The sequence below is a fragment of the Vidua chalybeata genome, chromosome 5 (assembly GCF_026979565.1).
Source record: "Vidua chalybeata isolate OUT-0048 chromosome 5, bVidCha1 merged haplotype, whole genome shotgun sequence".
Lineage (NCBI taxonomy): Eukaryota > Metazoa > Chordata > Aves > Passeriformes > Viduidae > Vidua > Vidua chalybeata.
This window is the reverse complement of record NC_071534.1, coordinates 35,512,659-35,533,377: the sequence shown is the minus strand read 5'-3', so window position 1 is coordinate 35,533,377 and position 20,719 is coordinate 35,512,659. Positions and strand designations below refer to the sequence as shown.

The window sequence follows — 20,719 nt, the reverse complement described above, 5'->3', positions numbered from 1 at the left end:
CCCAACCCATTTTCAAGGGTGAAAGAGACCTTATGGCCTCTTTTAAATTCTCAGTTATTGAAAGGACATGCTAAGTGTCAGATCGCCCAAAGACCTACCAGTACACAACCATTTTTCTGTACACCAATGGCTGTTTCAGCAAAGTAAGAACTGAGATTACCTCTAAGATTAGCATCATGAATACACTTCACAGGAACTCAGTTAAGAGAGTAACTACAATCCTAATTTCTGCTCTAAACTGAAATAAATAAAATAGAAAAATCAATTCAAGTTCCAAGAATAAAATATGAAAGAAGTCTTAACCCAGACAAACAAGTTCCAGTTGAGCTGTGTTGGCTGCAATAGTTATGCTGTCTGGGAGGTTTCTAAAAAATGGGCTTTCTGCAGGCTTAAATGCAGATATTTCAAACAGGAACCTTATATACAATTTAATTTTCTTATTTTTGCAGCAGTGTCTGTCTTCATAATAAAACAGAGTTGATGACATAATAAATGGCCTTTATTTCAATGTCTTTTGGCAAGTGCTAGAAGGTAGTTTATACAAGTTTAAGATACAGGATATCTGTACAAGAATTTAAGAACAAAAGGTCAGAGTAGCCTACTGCAATAGGAAAAACCCTAGAAATCCTTACTTAAAGCAGCAGCAGGTTCAAACAGGCAGCAGTAGTATCTGGTTTACACATCATGGTTTATTAAAAAGCTTTAGAAAGTCTAATTTAGATTTCCATTGGTTATGCCAAGTTTGGTTTTTTCATTCTAAAGTAAAATGAGCTGATGAACACAACTTTGCTTTTTAGCTGTCAGTGCTGCTCTACCTGATCACAATTCAGGATCTTTTGTACGTTTTATGGCAGGGTTGTTTTTTTATTTGTGTTTGTTTATGGTTTGTGAAGTTTTAGGGAGGATCCTAGGGAGGTAAGTTGGAGGTTTTTTTGGAAGGTTTTTCATTGTTATTCTGTAGGGGTTTTCTAAATACAGGAGAAAAATATTACAAATAGACTTCATACAGGCTTAACAAGGACTAGTGTTTTTAGCACCAAGCCAAACTTGTCTTCTGAAGCTACTGAGTAACTGCTGATCAACTTTGATTTGGAACTGCTGCAACAATCTTGCATAGCTTTTAGTCTAATAGGATGAACCAACAATACTTAAACAATATAGCCTGATCCACAGGAACTGTACAACATTATTGCATTGCAGACTTGGCAAGTGACCTAACAATAAACCTCTTGTTTACCTACTCATTTCTATTTAACAAATTACAAGCTCCTCTATGACATTTCTTTGGGCAATGAGAAGCACCTGGCCTGCCACAACAAACAGCTGTGGACAAATCACAAGCATCATCAAGTGACAACTTACCTGTGATTCACAGCCCTCAGAAATTCAGGTCAATATCACTGCCTAATGTAAGTCAGGCCACTGCTCACACTATTTGCAACAAACAAGCAACTTATATAAAAATTATTTTTGACAGAGGCAAAAATAGAAGTCAAGCCTTTCACACATTAAAGCCAGCCCTCAAGAACATAAATTAAACATATTCACAAAACCATCCCATTTCTGATGAGCAGAATGCTTTTTGCTCCCAGTACTGCAAGGAGAACCAAGACTTTTTATAGCAAGAGCCACGTATTGTGAGGGTACTTTTAATGTTCTGCTTCAGGGCCCAATATAGAAGATTCTATTTTTTCTGCTTCAATCAATTGAGAATGTGTCATGGCTGGGATAAAGGGTTCTGTTCCTTGACAACCAGGGAGTGGTGGTAAGCATGGACAGGAAAACAAAGTCTTGACACTTCCTTGGAAGTTCTTTGAAATGCTTTGGAGAAGAAAACAAAGAGAGAAAAAAAATTACATCCTAAACAAAGCATTATTCTGTTCAAAGCTAAACAAATATTTAATGGACAAAGAACCTCCTCCTGCTTTTCAACCCAGTCTACTCAAGTACTGGGAATTCTCTTTCCCCTAAAATGGTTTAATGGAGCCATCAGATAGCTTGAGCACCTGATTTAAAGTGAATACAATCCTCTCAGCTGTGCAATCCCATAGGACTGTATGATAGGAAATTTGAATCCTGCCTCCCCACCATCCTCTATCCAGCCCTTCAATAATCAGCTAGTTAAAGGAGGTAGTTAAGGAGCAAGAGCCACCACACAGTCAGAAATGCAGAAGACAGACACAAATGCTGGGAAGGAAGGATACAATACTTGTAAGCTCAAACAAATTCAATTGCTATTTTGATGATAAATAAGAGAAAGAATAGTTCCAAGAGGGAATGTATTTCTTTTTTTAAAGTAAAGAACCTACATCCTTTCCTTTCACAGCATTACAATATTCCACCATTGTCCCCCAAACTGCTAAGAGTTACCACTTAACAGCATTTTATAATTTACTCTCATATTTAAAATCACACACAATACCAAGATAACACAAGCTTAACTACTGAGATAATATTAGCATAAAGCAATTCAATACCCTGTATCTCTGCCAAAGCAGTTAACTACACCTCTATGTATAATGTTACACGTTTTATTCCCTTGAAGGCAGCTTACACGTGCATTTCCAAGTCTAATGTGTAAGAAAAGAATGAAACACTAATTTCCATGCTTCACAAAGTAAATGGAGCTACGCAGCAATAGCTCAGAAGCTGTAACTGGACAAAAATGTATGTCCCAACCTACCCATAGTGTAAGAGTGTGCTCCTGGGGCACATTCCATCTCTGGTGCTCACTTATACACAGCACTAAGAAGTTAGAAGGAAGAAAAGTGCAGGTACCCACTTAAGACTCCCTGCAGGAGCAGCTGTAAGAATAACTGCCAGCACACGATTCCAACCATGCGTAGTGCTAAAAGGGGCGACTGGAGGAGCCTTGTGTCCTGCACTTTCAATCCATTACTAAGTATCCAAAAACAGCTGTCACAGATACAAACCAGTCAACTTCAGCAGGTACAGTGTAGTTACAACTAGAGTCTAACTTTTACAAACTATGATTTGTCCAAGAAATCTTATAATGAACATGTAGCAGAGTGAAAATTTAATTGTTTGGGGTTCTTTTTTCTGAAATTGTAAAGCTAAAACCCAAGTAATACTGATTTTAATAACAGCAACAAGCATGCAGAGCCTCTAATCTAAAAATCAGCTTGGCATACATAATCCTTTCCATGAGAAAAGATTTCGTTCCTTCATTTTGTGACCCTCAACAGAATTCAGAGAAGGATGAGGTGTATTTTTGATGATCACAGCCTGAGAAAAAATGCCATATGCCAGTAGTTCTTAATACAGTGGCACGTTTTACACTCCCATGGCTTCTAAGAAGTCTGTGAAATTCACAACTTTAGCTTTTTCACGTCCAAATTGTCTGCAACAGACATGCAATAAGAAATTAGGGCTTGTAAATCTAGGAGTGCTATTAACTTAATAAAATCCAGATTAAAAGTGAATTGCCAGCTAGACATTTCAAAGCCATTTATAAGCACCAAACTGTAAACTAACTGAGACGCCCATCAAAACCACCTAACCAAGATAAGCACACAAACATTCCAGTTACAGCATGAAGTAATAAGCAATTCCCCCCAAGAGAAAAGCACTATGCCAACACTTCACATACAATTGAGAATTGACTGTTCCCAAATGTTGATAAGTATAATTAACCTTCTAACCCTGTCTTGGCCTTGATCATTAAACCTGAATTCACCGTGAAAAACAATTAAATTGCTAAGCAGTTGGTCTACTTTGGGACTGGAGAATAGCATTCAATCAAAAAAAAAAAAGAAAAAAAAAGCATCGCACAATTGTCTCCTTAGACACCTTCAAGGATCTGTTGGCTGTTTTAGTAAATTAAAAAAATAAATCACATTTTAACAAGAACTGAAAAATTCTTCAATTCTTCATGAAGATACTGAAACATTTAAGGTTTATGAAGGCAAAATTTAAGTTTTAACAGAAAAAATAGCCACAGAGAAAAAAGATAAAGATGATCTAGGTGGGCTATGAAGTTTGATTTTGCCTTTTCATGCTATCTTTAACAACAGATATTAATTGTACAGTACAGTTCCCATTCAAAGAGCTTAGCTTCTCTCTCTCCCATTAATTCTGCCTTTTAGATTGACTACTGACAAGGAAATCTACCTATAATTTATGTCACTCAACCTGCTTTTTCTATGCCTGCCATTTTGAAATTAGCAGAACAACCAGACAGGCAGAAGGAACTAGAACTCTAATTTTTCTTTCTATTTTCTTTCCTACATCATAGCTATCTCCTCTTACCAAAAAAAAAAAAAAAACAAAAAGCCTACTTGCTATGAAATTTAGATGTGTGTGACTCTGTGATGATCACGTTTCTTCTCATAACTTTATTTCAACAGAAGTAAAAGCAGGTAAAGTGATTTCTGATTTTCTAGTGAATCTGAGCTGATGAGTACCATTTTATAGTTACTATTCAGATTTAATATCAAAATTTTGTTTCCAGTGATATATTCCAGTGTTATATTTTAGTATAACTTCATTCACTATTGGAGTTATATTTTTAAATATACACAATATATCTGCATAAGAGGCATCTTTTCCAGTATTTCAACAAGCTTAAATTAGCTCTTCATTTTGAAAACAGGTCCTTTATGAAGTGGCAGAAAGTCAGACATCTTCATGTCACATTTCATGCCTTATAACTTCCAAGAAGTTCTCTCGACGCTGTTCAGTTACCCTTGACAGTGCTGTAGATGGCAGTATTTCACAGAGCTCACCTCCCTGCCTTAACCTGCGGCTAAGGACTGCAATACAGAGAATACACTCTAAGGGCGCTTCAAGAATTTTCAGCTCAGGCATTTCCACAGCATACCACACACGGTAAGAAAGTATACAAACTGCTTTAATTTCAAGAGCAACCTTCTCAGATGACTAAAGAAATGCACCATAACACCAGTCAAACAAAAATGTTAAGTTACTGCAGGAGAGAGCATCCTTAAAACAGAGATCCACAAACTGCTCCCTTGTATGGGATTTCAGCACACTCAGACATTTTGTTTCAGATTACCAAAAGAAAAATCAAGTTTTCCACAGTAACCTGGTATTTCTGACTAGAAAGTGATTTTCTAGTCTAGGTGTACATCTGGATCACCTGGACTTTCACTTTACTTGAAACTGAGGCACTTTCAGAAAGTAATTGCCTGCACAGAAAATATCTCAATTTCATGCTAAAATATAGGTCTAGTCTGTCAGCAACACACTTTCCACGCAGAACCCTCCAAAAGCAGTCACTTTTTTCTGGAAGCTGACTGTTCACATCATGGCATGCACAGCACGAGCTTCACAGGAATGAACTACCACTCACTCCTGGAAAACATAAGTAACATGAATCCAAGTATATATATTGCTTTGACATCCAATTCCCTCTCTTCCTAAAACTTTAGCAGGAGCTGAAAAAAGCAAAGTATGCTATATCCCATTGCTACAACTCTTATGTCTTCTGCTACACATGCCAGAAGCAGACTGAAGGGCAAACTGTGCAAATCCCATACCACCATCATGGTTTCTACCCATTTCATTATGGGTAGAAAAATGACTACATCACTAGCAAGTCAGTAGCTTTAGGAACCACCTCAACAGGAATTTCAATGCTCCCCCAGATAAAATCCATCTCCTAGCTGTCAGCCTCATTATGCATCTCAAGCAAAGTATATAATACTAGCTCCCAGGACACCAAGCATGCCAGCTTGTCTTTGTATTGCTCACAAATCAGAATCCATAGGAGTCTACCATTTCTATTCCTTATAAGGAAGGACAGCCTGCTGAAGATCAAAATTACTGTCTTTCCTACTCAGCAAAACATTTGCTGGGAACTAGAAAGTGCATGAGACACCAGAAACAGTGATGAAGGCGGAGCAGAAGCCAAGATACAATAATATGTCATCCTCATTAACTCAGGAAACAAAGTCCAAGGCTGTAATGGAGAGCAGACTGATACCAATGCATTCCACCGGAGTATCAGCAGTAGGGCTCCTACAAGCACTGGTCAGAGCAAATAAACTTATGCTGAAAACAACCTCCCTGGATTCAGTACTGAGAGGAGTAGAGTGTTACTAATTTTGCTTTATAGCTTATGCTTGCAGTAATTTGTTTGAGGAGGGAGGAGACACTGGCATAGGCACCTGAACTGCAGCTTCACTGTTACAATAGCATGATCTTTGCAAGGTAAGCAGCAAAGTCTGTCATGCATGGGATTGAAGTAGAGACATTTAAAATTTTACAATTGCAAACTATTCATGCATCATGCAAGCTTCCATCAGTGAACACCTGTATTTTTCTCCAGAGAAAGTAAAGCAAAGCAGAAGAATACAGAAGAATGCTCCTAGGTTTCTGAATTGCTAAGACAGGCAGAACAGCAGCAAAGAAGAAAAAATAAATATGCTGCTATATGTTTAAGTGAATGAAGAAAGGTGTGTGAGGCTAAAGATAAAACTTTTATGGACATAGAATAAAGCTGGGATGGAGAAAAGATGTTGAGAAGAGTCAGACAATTATAACCAAAACAGTTAATGACACAGGGCCATCACCTAAAAGAGGACTATAACAAGACAAATATGGAGATAAATGTATTTTTTTTAAATCACAAAACAAATTTCAAGCAAACATGACCCAGTTGACACAGGATGTCAACTAAGGCTGCCAGAGCTCAAGTGGGCTTTTGTTCAGTACCGATGGCAACAGCAGCATTGTGTCACAAGAAGAGGACAGATACTAAGACCTCACATGAAACTTGTTCAGCAATTACTTTTCGTTCCTCCACAATTTCCCCTGTCTGGGCTGCCCTGCTGCAGAACACACTGTGCAGATTGCAGGTGGTCAGCTATAGCAAGTTACAAGTCATTAAAACACCATCTACTCCCTGACAAAAACAACAACAAATGAAAAAACACCAAAAATCCCCCACATCCCTTTCTTCCTTCCCTCCATCCAGAAGCTTACAGGCAGAGGTGCAAAATCAAACACCATCTCTATGAAGGCACTAAACTATATTCAGAAAATTATTTTATGAGCCAAGAGCTTGCTTCCACAACACTTCCCCCAACATCTTAAAGCCAAATGAATCCCAACAGATGCTACTCACTTGGCAGGAAAGATAACCCAAGCTTCTTAAAATCTGCATTTGTAAGATAGAAATATCTGCTAAGCAAGCAGTTTATGTTTTAATCACTTACAAGAAACTAGCAGTCAAAAAACCCCAACCAAACCACACCATCAAAAAAACCACCAAATTGTTTAAATGAAATTGTTAGCTAACATTGGAAACTAATTCCTTTTTTTAAACACACAGAAATGTCTACAAAATGCCTACAATGAATCACAGTTCAAATTTATATGCAATAAAGCAGACATGTTTCAGCCATCACTTTTGAACACTATACATTGAAATCAACACCAGGTCTCTCTCACTCTAATTTCCCTTTCCTCTTCCTGGACTGCCAGCACAAATGCTTTTCTACATATTAAATTAACAGAAGGTCGACTGCCAGACAATATTCCACATACAGAAGTAAAAGGAAAAACAAATTAAAACTCATTGTCTTTAGTTCTTAAGAACAATACACAGTGAAGTTACACTTAACACTGTTTTCTTAAAATGCAACAAGCCTTAGCTTTCTGAAGTTTAAAATTAAACCCAAAAACCAAAAGAGAACTACTTTGAGCAGCCTGAGCCTCCTGCTGCTATACAGCAACACCAAGTGTCCATGTTGTTACAGAAAAATTACTGGTTTCTTCTTCCAAAAGCAGACTAAGCCATCTAATTTTTCTGCTGGATCTTCATCAGCCTGATGCATAATATACTGTTACAAGTTCTGACGAAGAAGACAGGAAGATATAATTTTTAACTTCTCAGCATGAGAAATGTCACGCTTGTAAATATTTCAGATGCATAATGAATTCCTGTACCTGTAATAAGAGGAAGGAGTAGTCTGCTGTAAAATGCAGGCGAACCCAATGATGTCTGACTCCAGTTCAGAAGGCTGAATGATTTCTTTATTATAACTATGTTAAAATACATTAATATACTATATAAAGGAGGATACTAAAAACTACATGCTACTTTCCCTAACTACAATATCTAACTACTACTAACTCCTGACCCTGTTCTCCAGAGTCCAGACACAGGTGGATCCGATTGGCCACCAGACTCAAACAACTCTCACCAGAATCCAATCAAGCAATCATCGCAGGTAAACAATTCTCCAAGCACATTCCACATGAGAAAAACAGGGAGCAGAAATAGAACTTGTTTTCTCTTTCTTTCTCTCTGTGTACCTCTATGAAGAATCCTGAGAGAGAAATGTGCTTGCCACAGTAGTCCACAAATTATTATTCAGAATAATTAAGGAACAGAGTTCAGAAATAAACCCATGTAAGGAAACAAAGAATGAAAATGCAGGAAGACAGGCAAAGCTACATCTGCAATATATTTGTCAGAGATTCCTACTGGCATATATTTAATGTATATAGGATGTAAGGATAAAAAATTTCTTCTCTTTTTGAATGAAAGACTACAGGTGATACTTTGAAGCATTGACAGAATACAGCAACTGAAACAGTACAGCTCAATGTTGACTTTTGCCTTATTCTGTTCGTGCCTCAATTTCATCTATGCTGCTAATATGGCAATTAACAAGATGGAGGTTATTTCAGTATGTTTACATTAAGAGATAACACAAGTCCTGTTCATAAGTAGGTTATATTTACAAAAACAATCTATCAATCACAGGATAAAGTGACTTAAGCAAAAAACCCCAGTTTTCATTATTTCATAAAGAAGGATGAAATACAATTAAATAATTGATAAAATAAATAGCTAAAATGTGTACTGAAGTTCTTTTCTGGTCAATTAGTAACACAAAATAAATATTTGTACTCAATAAATGGTATAACATGCAATCATCGATTTGTTACGCTTGAAAAATCACCACCAACTACCAGATATTTAATGTTCTTTTTGACATAAATCAAGCTCTGTTTAGGAAGAAGGTAGAAATCAACAATAAGATATACAAGGAAACTTTTTAAGTGTACTGAAGACAGATATTTATATATAAATCTATACATATGGCTGTTTATAAGCCAAAAACAGGGGGAAAGTCCAAAAGCTTGTTTTAATTCAACAAGGTCTCTGAACACCAAAGTAGCACAACTTGTAACATGATCTGACAGTGACCAGAGCAGAGATCTCCTACAAATTTAAAAAGAAAGCAAAGCAAAACCACCAAAAACCACGACCTCTCAGACCACAGGCTTCATTTCCTTACACTAGTTCTTAGTTTACTTAAGAAGAAAGTATGTTTCCCTGCTCCAAGCTGACAGACAAGCAGAGCAGATGACACTGAAAAACACTGATTATGACGCTCCAAAGAAAAATATCCTTGTTAGTGCATAGAGATGAATAGTGAGCAGTGTTTGAAGCACTGACAGTAAGTGGGTATAGTTAATATTTAATTAAAGTAACTGACATGGTACAGATCCATCTGTATACTCAGGTTTATTTTTTGGTAGTTTCTCCTTCACTTTATAGAGCAGCTCATTGCTCACTGCATTCTACCTTGATTAGAACCTATAAGCTTTCTGCTCAGTGCTCCTTTGCCTTAGCAGACTTTTTTTTTTAATCAAAGGAGAAATGTTCTTATGAAGGAAGAATATTTATTCTTGTTGATGATTTCAGAATTGTATCTTAAAGATTCTGCTTATGCTCAGTAATTTTGTGCACTATTTAAATAGATGGAATTGTCATTTCTGTAGGGGAAATGCTTTCTGCTTGCCAGTATCATGGGCCTCAAATCCATGCTTTCCTCTGATGACTTTCTTTCCCAGGCACTTTAATGTAGCTGTTTGCATTAAGGTTTATCCTGACCATTTTCAAGGCAGCACAGGTTTGTAACAGTTAACTACAATCCTGTTTGCAAGCTAGAGTCAAGGTACTGTTTTTTAAAACAGCAAGCAGTAAATCTTTATAGGTAGCTTACTGTGGGGTCCTTAATTCTGTGTACAAAACAAGATCCAAATGTCAGCTTATTGGCTTCCCTGCACAATCAAAGAGTACATTTTAATTACTGATGAGAAATTACAGAATTGTGATTTCAGCAGAGGAAATATGTAACATAAATCTTCCAGCCTCCAAGAGATCATAACAGACAGCCCAGCCAGACCCTTAGTGTTAGAATTGTAACTTTTCATGTATTATGCAGATTCAATTTAGATTTTTTTAAGCACTAATTGAAGTAGAGATACCTTCAAAGTCTGCAATTTCCACCATACAGATAAGCAAACTTGTTTTACTTACCTATACCAAAACCATTTTTTTTTTCTAAAGGAGTCTGCAAAGAAAATGAAGGACTGCAGGTCACAGCTACCCTGACTGTTGGGCTAGGCTGAAGACCTAGCTGGGAGCCCTGCACTAAGAATTGTCAGCTCACAGTTTACACGAGGTTATCTCTTTCTAATATATTGCTAGGACACTCTCACCTATGCAAATATATAGATGCACACGTGCAAATTATATTCTACAGGTTCAGCAAGTCATTGCAGCAAAGCAAGATTCTACATAGGCCCTGTATCACACCCAGACAGCACACACCACTGTCTATGTAACACGGGCAAGCATATCACTTAAGAAAAAAATAAACCCTCCTGCAGCTAGTAGTCCTCCACAGTGTCTGATCTATCTGGAGAGAATATAAGGGTATTGTCATGCCCTCTTCTAAAACTATGATCTCCTGAAAAACAGGTAAAGCCACAGTTAGTCAGACGGTGCCTAGAGCTACAAGAAATCAGACAGAAAATTCCCTTCAGCACTTTAATGGTGATTTTTGTAGGAGATCAAGGCAGAAGACAGATGGTAAGTACCCAGTGAAATTGGAACAGATAATGGAGCTGGAACTGCAGATGAGTAGACAGGCTATATCTCACATGAAAAAGCAGCAATCCCAGATGTCTTTTCCTCAATAAAGCTAACTGAAGAAGGCCCTCACCATCCTACTTAGACAAAAATGGAAGAGAAGTAAAAAGGCCACCTCAACATTGGCAGTGCAGCTGCTATTAGGTTAGGAAAGTGTTGCAAGTGATCTTCACTCACAAAAGATACATTAGCACTGTGCACATAACATCCACTTTAAGTATGTTAGACATCAGCTACCAAAGCATGGCCAGATGTTCAGTCACAGTAAATTAATCCTATCTGCTACTTCAGGTAACAATTTCACGGTATTCCTCAATCCTCCTCCTTTCCCTCTACTGCATATTACCATAACTTCAGTGACTTTGCCTGAATTGGAAAAGTATCAGGGACAAAAATCAGAAGTCAGTACAGCATTGTAAGGTTCCCCCATAAGAAATTATAAGAGGAGAGCAGCAGATTTCTTATTCAGAGAATCAATCATGATCAGCCACCTAAAGAGCTGGAAAATATGCAAGTCTAAAATCTAATATTGATATGGAAATTTCTCTTTGTAGACCTTGTCCTTTGGCTGTCCAATATGAGACCTAAATGACTTCTGTTGCAGAGACCTCTCTTTTTGTCTCCCAAAGTAGAAAGAGGGCATCAAAAATATGGAGCATTAAGAGAAGAGAGTATGTTTGCATTATCTTCTGTTGCAGCATAGTCAGTTACTCAACTGTACAGTCATGCTAGCAATATTTAACACGTTTTGCAAAATTACATTGTCTGGCATACCATACCCAGAATAAATGTATGGTGGCTGTATACTACACATAACAAATCCACTGAGATGAGTCGAAACCAAATTTTCCCTCCATTTGGCCCAGGTTTACAGTGCAGACTATTAACCATGTTTAGCTGGTGTACAACATCTCCCTGTGCCAATATTGTTCAGAAGGAGAACAAGCTATTAGAAACAATGAATTGATACTGAGCTGATACCAATTTGTGGCCCAAGTCTACAGAACTTTTCCTTTGCAGTTTTTCCTCCCAATCACACTAGCTGTTATTTGACATCTTCAACAAATATTTTTTAAGATTTTTTTTATTTAACTCTGTATCTAGACAAATCTTGTTTCCTCTAGGCTTGGATTCAACACATTCATAATTACTCAAACACTCCTTCCTAAAAGGAGCAATAGCTCCTTAGAATGGTCCTTAGTGGCAATATAAGTGCCAATTCCAAGTCTCGTCATTCTCATCTTGTTAATGTTTCAACTCAGATCCACTCCTCTATTTCTAGAACTGGTATACTAGAACACATTTAACACTTCCCTTAGGTACCAACCTGATACCTTTGGCTACTTTATTCCATATTTATGCATTGACTATGTATTAATAAAATCATAATGATTCAAGTACTTAAAATATATATTCTTTTTTTAAAGTTACTCTGTCTTCTTTATAAAAAAATCCAGTAATCTTGAGTCCAATAGTCCCTCAAAAAGTACAGTACAGCAGCTTCCAAGACGTGGAAAAATGACAGCACTAGCATTAGTCATATTAGAGTATTCAACTTCTACCAAAAAAAATTAAATTATACATCCACCTATTTGAGGAAAAAGAGCACTTGGTTGACTTCACAAGTAATCTTCACCTGAAAATGACCAAGGCCTGAAACAAAGCAGTTCTGGGGGTTTGCAGCATCTCCACCCAGCACCACTTCTACAACTTACATCTAATTTAGCTCCCAGTTGTAACTCTACGGAGCCAGTGTTCAGTACAGCACACAAATGCAGTTTCATGTTCAGCAGCCATGGTGTAGGTGGCAAGGAGTCGCATGACTGACATGCTATAGACAGGAAGAACAAAGATTATCTGTGCCTGTCTACAAAGCAGGCGATGCACCAATAGTAAACTGCCTACAAACAAATAAATGCCTCCATCAAGAAGATGAGCTGCCTCATTTCCATATGAAGTGGAAAATTCCATATTGAACCCCCCTACATGTGAGGGTAGGGATGAGGGAGAAGAAAAAGCTAAGTGGTTTACTCTTAAAAGTCAGGACCAAGTAACATAGATTGTTATATGCATTGCTATAGTATCTCTGTTTAGACCAAAACATTTTCCTTGCATTATGTAATTAATTGCACTACTCTAAATGGAGATCTAAACTGGCTCAGTTCCGTTCAGAGACACAAACTTGTTCTTGTGATTGCCTTCCACTGGAAAAACTACTGAAAGAAATATCACAAGAGCTCTGATTACATCTAAAGCCTTCTAACAGAGCTCTTATGAGACAAAGGTAAAGTCATGCAAGGAAAGAGACTGGTGACCTTCTACAGCCATGTTAAATATTTGTTTTCGTATTTGTTGTGTATTTAGTTTCAAACTGAAACTCTAGCATGTTTCAGTCCTTCTTTTAGACTAGTTCTCCAGTGAGGAACAATAGGAAACCTACTCTCCTGGTACAGTATGGTGCTGCTGTATGTGAGTCCCAGAGTTGACAAACAACGAACTGCAGTTTATGCAGACCCACTGCTTTAATGCCTAAACAATATTCTATCTCTTCCATGCTAAAGAACAATATTTGACTAACGCAGCAGGAAGGTTCACAAGTTGTGCCACAACCTCCACTGCAAATAAACTGCCTCCTCTTCTGGCAGCACCAGCATCCCACCACACAAAGAACAAACTTCCTACCCTGCTCCTCTCCACCACTCGTCCCCACACACATTGCAGATCTCTTGGGCAGCCACTTCTGAGATGAGACTGGAAGGAATAGCTTGCACAGGGAGTGGCAAACTTCGGATTTTATTCTGAAAGCTTCATGTGGCTGTGAACAGTATTCTTCCCTAACTCAGGTCATACACTCTGCACTATTTTCATGTCCTGCAGAAACAAACCATGGTACAGCCTGCTTTAAAGAAAAAACAGTGACTCATAAGCAGCTATTTACATCAGAACTAAATATCCAAGAATAAATATGCTACTTAGTACTGAAAAGAGTTTATATCTGTCACCATGTATCCCCATAACAAGTGATCTTCTCTACTACACTACAACCAGACCAGGGAAAACTACTGTTTCAAGTTTCTCAATTCAGTGACGTTTAAGTATCTATTCACATATTTACAGCATTAACACAATAATTTTTAAAACCTGCAAAGATTCCAAGATCATAAAATATGAATATATCAACTAAAAAATTAGGTCAATGCAATATTGAAGAAAATACCACCCATCTTTTACCTAAAAAAAAATATTCACTTTGCCCATAAAGGATGCTTTTTACTACATGTCTTAAAAGTAATTAGAAAAAAATCCACGTGAAATTTCAAGCAAATGAACTTGCTGTGTACCTGGCCAAGTGTTTCATGAATCTTAATACATCACATTTCACCTTCAGAATAAAGGCAGGAATCTTTTACAATTCACAAACTTGACACCAACTAAATCTATAACTTACTTTCATAAATCTTCTATCAACAATATGGTTGTCATTTTAAGTATCACCATCCAGTTGTGAGTAATAAATTGTCTTAATTCTACAAATCATCTGTAACAAATAAAACATCTAAAGAATATTTTTGAGGAAAAATATGCCAATCACTGAGACGTGGCCCTCTTAGGTAGTTAGAAAAAGACCTACTGTACATGAGACAAAGCCAGGTTTGGAATCATGCTTCTGCTACTTGAAGAGTCATGTAAACCACTCATGGGTATTATTAATTACTCTGAGGTAGAATGAAAGGTGAAAAATACCCTTTAATTTATTAAGCCTTGGGAATGCTTAGGAATAGATAAATAATACCCAAGCCACAGTCAAGGACCCAACTCTGTTTATTAGACCACCTGCTTAAAGACTATCAGCTTTAAGCATGTGAATTCTAAAAATCCCCACTTACTTTCTCACGTGTAATTTCTTAAATAGCTAACACTGTCAACCAAAAAAGTCTCCCTAAAATACACGTTTCCCTAAGTTAAGCAAGAACACTCAATAAAATATTTTTTTTTCACATGTTTAAATGACCAGTATTATACCTGCACTTCCAAGTCCAAGCCTATTCAAAAGAAACTCACCAGTTTTTTGAAAAAACCTTCAAAATACTATGGCTTCCGTTTGCAGGCAAGAAAAAGATAACTCTGGAAGGAAACATGCTGGTTTTCCTTATCTCAACTGAATAGTCATATTAACAGCTTCTGCAGTACTGCAACACAAGCACTGGCTGACAGGATTAAAAGCACTGGCAAACAGCTACAGATAGCATATGAACTAGCTCAAGCTTAGATGCAATGAGAACTCTTTCAAATGGATGAATGAATGGTTAAATGAAAAAAAAGAGAAAAAGTAAGATCAGATACACGCATTCCCATATGGTGTCAAAGTCACTGTAACCTTAAGAACTTCTTGAGAGACAGACAGATGTAGCATTTTTAGTGGATGAATAATAAGCGCTGTACCCTGTGCTGAGGGAACAAGCTGAGATAAAACCTCACATCCACAATTAAGAGTGTGAAGAAAATGAGGTTTATTTATTCCTCTCCTAACACCAGAAGTCCAAGCTGTTTCTTACTTCCCAAATGCCTCCTACCATCTGTCCGTTTTAGCTGTTCTCAAGAAGCTTCTTATGCTACTATACATGTCACATCTGCAACAGATTTCCTCCTTGTAGAGTACAGATGGGATTAAACACTGTTTTATAACAAATACAGCAAAATACTGCTCCAGATTTCAACTGTCCAGTTGATTGTTGATTTCAACAATCCAGAACCAGTTACTCTGAAGAAAACACTTTTAACATATCTGCTACTAATCAGTGGCCTATTATGAGTACTGTTTCCCAAACTTCACTTACTGCATTTATAGAGTTCAACACTCTCTATAGGCCTTCCTTTTAAAAGCCAATGCCAGCCCTCACAACATCATGGTCTGAAATTACCAAAATGAGACAAATCACCAGAAAAGCATGCAATTTGCTGTTCCCACAAGCTGGACAAGCATATGTTTTAAGACAAAGCTAAACAGAGCTGCTTCTACTGCATCTAAATTGATGGGAGTTTCTTAGGCAGAGAAACTATCTCCTTCATCATAAGCTAATTTATAAAAACATACCCAAACAATGCAGATTCTTTAAGTCCAGGATCCAAGTTAGTCCACAAGGCAGCAACAATAGATCTCCTCTACTAGTTATCAATACCATTAAATACTTTTTCTTCATAAGTTCAATACGATGAACTCCTTTTTTCTAGTTTTTGGTTACTAGACCTTCTAGCACCTAGAAAACTTGTGCAAGTCACACTTGTCTCAATATTTGTTCACACATTCTCAAGAGAAGCAAGAGCCTTACAAAGCCCTTCACATTGCTCCAGCTTTAAACTCAGAGCATGATTCTCCACTCTGTATTAGTGGGAGAGGTGTAGGCAGCAGATAAAAGGAAGGGAACTATTTACCAGCTGAAGCTAAACACAGACGATATCAACTTTACCTGAAAGACAAGGGAACAGCAAAGGAATCACTCAAGCAAAATTCAGAGACAGTCCTCTACATTGAATCAAAGGTGTTGGGAAAAACATTTTTTGGTCACTGTCGGGCTTTTTTGTTGGGCTGGGTTTTTTAAACAAAACAAATGACCAACACTGTACCCGTCATTTTTTCTGTCTTAAACAAGATTTACTTCTGAACTATATTACCATCAACCACCTGTTCTAATAGAAGATGATTGTAACTGCTGTCTAACAAACCAGAAAATATTAACTAATTCAACATCATTATGATCCCAACATAATACTGAGGAGGGGGAAAAAGGAAACTAAACAGTAAATGCAGTTCATTCAGGAAATCATCTAAAGAACATCAGTTCACACTTTGAAGCAGTATTTTTAACTTCCACACCAATTCACCAAAACAGCCTAGGCAACGAACTACACTGCTTCACCCTTCCTGTGAAAACAGTGACTATAGAAACACCTCCCTCAAAAAGCTTTCTGCTACTGCTCCTCTGCTTCCCAACCATACTTCTGCCATAGAAGTAAGATCTTCATTAACAACGCAGTCTATTATAAAACACAATTTACCTAAGATGTTCACTTTACAGTTCAGAGAATAGGATCAGCAATGTCTGTGTTTATACTACTTTAATTACATTGCATAGACTGGAGAAAAACCCACACTTGTTGGGAGTAAGACTATGCTGTTTTCTACAGCTATCACTATTTCTTCACTGAAGGTCTTTTTTTTTGTTTCCCTCACAATTCTCTGTTTTGTTGAATAAAAATTGTTCTTCTGTGTTTAATCATAAATTTGAGTAATGTAGAATTTGATGCATGTTCATGAAAAAGAAACTAACAACTAAAACAAACCATACTGCTCAGCCCATTAAGAAGTTTTAAGTATATGACATTATGTAAATTCTCCAACAAATTTATTTTCTGTTCTGAAGCAGGAGACTAAGAGATAAGTTATCTGACAGACAGCCTAAAGCAAGAGGAATTACAGAGCACAGGAAGGGAGAAAGGAGAAAAGGCCCTTAGAAAACTCTCTTGCATGCTTCAGGAAATGGAATTAGTGGGAAATGCAGTGGGGAAGCAGGTGGTAAAGCAGTAATCAGTGAAGAGATGAAAGCCTAATAACTGACTCAATACAGTTCATTAAAAATTGGCTGAGTGTTCTATGCAAAGATTTACTGGACAGAGAGGAGGCTGGAACACAACTTCACAGAATACAAAGTATGCATACTTTCTTTACTAGGTAGTTGCATAACCATTTATTTGAAAGTGTAACAGCAGACCAGAGGAAAGAAAATGGGTACATGCTGCATAGCCTCAGATCCTTCTCAATCACTTCAACAGAATTTAAGAAAAGGCAATCTAAAAATGAGCCATCTTCAATAAATTTCCCTTCTCCCAAAATTATTTTCCTTTCATTTCTGCATCTTATTTCTCTTTGGAGCAAAACCTGAGATAATGCAGCAAGTATTGTTAAAAGAACAGGACCACTGAAGTCTGACTTTCTGTCCCAGTTCAGTTCCGCATAAAAAGTGTACGAGTCCAACACTGTTTCCTGCAACATCAGAAAATTCCTTCTTCTATTGTAAAAGTTAACAAACATCAACAAGCATTTATAGAACAGAGTTTGAGGTACTCTGGGGGTTTACACATGCAGCAGAGATATGAGCTGGATAGACCTTTATTAAAAAGTAATTTTTAAACTAATTTGACAAAGTAGCGTGTTTAAAAGGAGTTCTTTCCCTGACCCATGATTAAAGTAGAAAAAGGATTATGTATTGCTAGGCCTAAGCTACATCAACCTCAAAATATTAGGTTTACTTACAACATGATTTTTAGAGTCTTTTCCAAACTAAATGATTCTAAGATCTTCACAACTCTACAATAAAAAACCATTAAAATAAAGAGGAGCCAAAGGATCCACAAGTGACCACAATCACACATCTCTTTTTTCTTCAACTAGTTTCAATTCTGAAGTAGACACATCAAATCAGCATCTGGAAAGGAGGGCTCTAGGGCCAGGTTTTGGAAAGTTGTATAATCACAAAGCAAATTACTTCAAAGCTCAGGAGTTTTGACTAAAAACTAGTACTAACCTAAAACAATAAATGATCTCAGAAGTTTGCAGGGAATTCAAAAACAAAACAGCACACAGAAAATTTCACCAGTCCATTCTACAGTTACTTGATAGCCAACAAAGCTATGTTCTTCTCATGTTTTCCACGTCATTGAAAACCAGAACTGCATCAACTCTAAACTCTCACTCAACAGACCTGACAAAGACAAGTGGGAAGCACTGCTCTTTACACAGTTCTGTTACTGCCCGTTATGCTCACTGTAGACTAACAACTTGGTAGTAACTCCTGTCTTTTCCAAACTTCAAAACTGAGGTTGATAATTAACACGCATTAGCAGGGTCCCAATTGCATTAACACGTAACAGATCAAACAGATTTGTATTTCCTATGATTAAGTTGAAATTATTGAAGTTATGAAAGCTGCCAGATGAAAATCAACTCTTTTTAAAAGGTATCCTGATCTTTCAATCCCAAGAACTCTGTTCTCGACAGTGGCAAGACATAACACGTTAGAAGCATCTTCAGTGACACACTGAATTGATGGCTTGCCTCCTCTCAGGAGAAGAATTCTACAGCGCACTGCTACAACGCACAATTTGTGAACACCACTATTTCAAGCAACCGCGTGAACCTCATCTGAACGATCTCCTCGTTCTTTGAGCAAAACGCCCTTGGAGCCCAGGCTCTTTAGGAAGCGAGCCATTTGCATGGCCTGCTAATAGAGATGCAGAAGCGCGGCTGGCAGCGCCACGGGACTGCGGACAGTAACTAGGTTTCGCTCCCCAGGGCATGGCTACAACGCAGGCTTATTTTCCCAGTGCGAAGTGAAGGGGGTTACCGGCAGTCACAGGAGCTACATTTTAACTGCATTTAATGCGACCGGTTTCAACGGCGGCTTGCGGACGGGCGAGCCCGAGGTGCGCGCACGACATTGGCAACAGCCGGCCCGTGGCTGCGGGGCCGTGCTGGCGGCCCGACACCGCATCGAGCAGCCGCTCAGCCGCGCCCGCGGGTCCTAGCCCGGCCGGCGCCCAGCAACACTCACCGGGCCCGGCGCTACCGGAGACCCCCGGGGGCTCCCAGCAACTCCCTCCCGCCCGGCAGCCGGGGGGAGGCGGCACGCACGGCTGCATGACCCCGGCAGAGACCCGAGCGGCACCGCGGCACACGCCTCCCGTCCGCAGCCGCGGTCGATGCGGCGCTGCCCCGGAGCAGCCGCCGCTGCCCTCACCTCTGCCCGCAGGAGGTCCGGCGGGAGGCGCGGAGGGGCGCCCGACCGATGCAGGGGAGGGGGCGGCGGCCGGGACCCCTCCCCTGCCGTCCCCTGCAGGCACGGGCCGCGCTCCCGCTGCTGCGCTCCCGCTGCTGCCGCCGCGGCCCCGCCCGGTCGCCGCCTGATCCGCTCATCCGCCGCGGCGGGAGGCGCGCGCGCAGGCGCGGGCGGCGGCCCCGCCCCGCGGAGTTGCGCGTGGGCGGACGGGCGGGCGGTGCGGGAGCCGCAGGGGCGTCGGGGATGGGGCTCGGGAGCTGCCGAAGGCAATCCCATCTCTGCCGAGCGGCGCTGGCCCTGCCGCTGGGAGCCGCGAGCCGCGCAGAATGCGGGAGAAGCACGGGCTCGGGTGGCACGCCGGCGCTGTAACATCACCCAGCCTGGTGCTACAGGATAACTTAGGCAGCGGAAAAGTAGTAACAGTGGAAATAAAATGCGGTCTGAAGCATGCCCAAAAAACTGCAAGACGTGGTCTCACATTAGCATCACAACAGGAACCCCGCATTGCTTTTCTTTTCCTTTTTTTTTTTTTTTTTTGGCACCTCAAAATGTGACTTCTCAGAATCACAGAATCAATTAGGTTGGAAAATACCTCTGAGATCATCGAATCCAACCTATGACCCAACACCACCGTGTCAATTAGACCATGGCACTGAGTGCCACATCTAGTCTTTTCTCAAAACACCTCCACGAGCGGACGGTGGCTCCACCACCTCCCTGGCCAGCCCACTCCCATGTCTAATCACCCTTTCTATGAAGAAATCCTTCCTAATGTCCAACTTAAACCTTTCCTGCTGCAGCTTAAGGCTTTTTGTCTTGTTGCTGGCTGCCTTCAGGGAGGGAGGAGCGACTGACCCTCACCCAGCTACATACTCCTTTCAGGGAGTTGGAGACAGCAGTAATATTACCCCTGAACCTCCTCTTCTCCTAGAGGAGACTTTTAAACACG

The 20,719-nt window shown here is 39.2% G+C and overlaps 1 protein-coding gene and 1 long non-coding RNA gene across 2 annotated transcripts in view; one reads left to right on the top strand and one right to left on the bottom strand.

Annotated features, from left to right (window-relative positions):
- Positions 1-19,820, bottom strand: part of OSBPL8 (oxysterol binding protein like 8) — an 84,722-nt gene extending 64,902 nt beyond the window's left edge. The window contains exon 1 of the mRNA XM_053944287.1: positions 19,732-19,820. The gene's annotated coding sequence lies outside the window, so the exon portion shown is untranslated. The remainder of the gene's footprint in view (positions 1-19,731) is intronic.
- On the top strand, positions 1,331-10,602 carry LOC128788934 (uncharacterized). The gene is made up of 6 exons (XR_008431269.1): positions 1,331-1,409; positions 4,613-4,848; positions 6,098-6,192; positions 8,139-8,216; positions 9,853-9,911; positions 10,352-10,602. It is a non-coding gene; the product is annotated as an uncharacterized LOC128788934 (long non-coding RNA).
- Positions 19,821-20,719: the final 899 nt, after the last annotated feature.